Consider the following 1,804-nt stretch of genomic DNA (forward strand, 5'->3'; position numbering starts at 1 on the left):
ATGCCTATAATCCCAGCTACTCGGTAGTCTGAAACAAGAGAATCGCTTGAACACTGGAGGTGGAGGTTGCAGTGAGTGAGATCACTCCACTGCACTCCGGCCTGGGACTCTTGTCTCAAACAAAAAAAACAAAAAACAGAAGGAAGGTACATTAGAAGGTCATGAAATGGATAGAAGGCTTTCGAGGCTGAAAGGACTAGTTTTGTGCAATACCCACCAATTCTGTGAAAATAAGGAAATGACAAAGGGCTTTTCTATTTGGTTCCTTGAAGCATGTATGTGTGTGTTCATTTGTGTGAAAACCTAATTTGGGGGCAATCAGGACATAAAGGGAGAGGAACGGACAGGTCAGCTGACCCTTTTCCCCCCTCTACTTCTTCCCAGTTTTGAAGCTTTGCTGTCCATCGGCAGCACACTCCAGTTTAGGGGACAGCTTGCCTAAGAAGGAGGCTCTAGCAGCTCCTGGTAGTATTTGGCTTCATAATGAAGAGGAGCTTTCCTCCGATGGTTCTATGGTCGTCCTAGAGAGGGGAGAAGGGATTGCCCAGCCCACAAAGCCCTATCTTCTCTTCCCCTTTCAGTAGCAGCTTATTCTCAAACTTGAGGCCTTGCTGGGTGAAGAGGTCAGGGAAGTGAACACACAAACACACCAGAAACAGCAGTCCCATGTATATTTAACAATATATATTTATATATATTTTCTAAATCAGTACATTCAGTTTTTAACTTGTTTTTTTCTTCACAAACAGAAGAACTCTTACAATAGTAGACTTTCTAAAATAAATACTATTAAAATAGAGCTTCAAAATAAATATTCTATACAAAGAAAACCTTCTGTGGCAACTTTGTGGTGGGGTGGAAATGGGCTACAGTGAGGGGGAAATGAAGTTGGGATGTGGCGGGGTGGGAGCCTCGAGCTTTTCTGTTTGTAACATGAAACCAAGCTGTGGGACAGTGAGAAGGGAAAGCAAGGCAAGACGCCGCACGCAGTTACCCACAGCAGAAAATGGCAACGCAAGATTCATCATTGACTGTCACAGTAAGCAGAGAGGGCACAAAAATGCTTGTCAAAGGCATGAACCAGAAGGCTGGTGAGGCTCGCAGGATGCCCTAGTGAATTGTACAGTGTAGAGCTGTGCTGCCCACGCCCGCCAGACACTTCCTGGGACAGCACGGAAGAACGGGATGCTTCAAGGTGACAGTCATCCGGGTTCAGGTGCAGATCAACTTTCCACGTGTGCCATCTTGGACAAGTCATTATCTAGCTGGGCCTCACTCGAGGTATGATGGCGATTGACAGACTCCACAAGGCTGAAAGAACCAGCCATGTTGTCCATCTCAGCTGTGAGGGGGTGCATACCAAAGGAAGGGATTGGTCTTCACCCTTCCTGCTTGGGAAAGCCTTAGTTGTGCCCATCTTTTTATCTGGGAAGGCTTTGCTACCCAAGACCCAGTTCTCAGGGTGCTCGCGGAAGCGCTGTCCTTCATAAACATGGGCAGCCAAAGCCCCCTGGAAGCGTCCTGGATCCCAGCTGCCCCTAGAGTTAAGGCAGAACCCCCACCCACCACCCCAGGTTTAACAGGGGCGGGAACTAACCAGCACTTTTCAAAAAAGGTCAAGCCGAGGCACCATCCAGCCAAACAGGCCATTGGTGACAGGAAACACACTCAGCCAGAAGCAGCTACACATGTGTGTCGTGTCTCTGAGTGCTGGGTCCCTCCGTGGCTCTCGACTGGCCCCAGACCCCAGAGCTAGGGAGGGTCCACAGGCAAGCCAGTTTATTCTTTTTTTTTTTTTTTTTTT

This window comes from Rhinopithecus bieti, unplaced genomic scaffold (assembly GCF_001698545.2).
Source record: "Rhinopithecus bieti isolate Rb0 unplaced genomic scaffold, ASM169854v2 scaffold_7438, whole genome shotgun sequence".
NCBI lineage: Eukaryota > Metazoa > Chordata > Mammalia > Primates > Cercopithecidae > Rhinopithecus > Rhinopithecus bieti.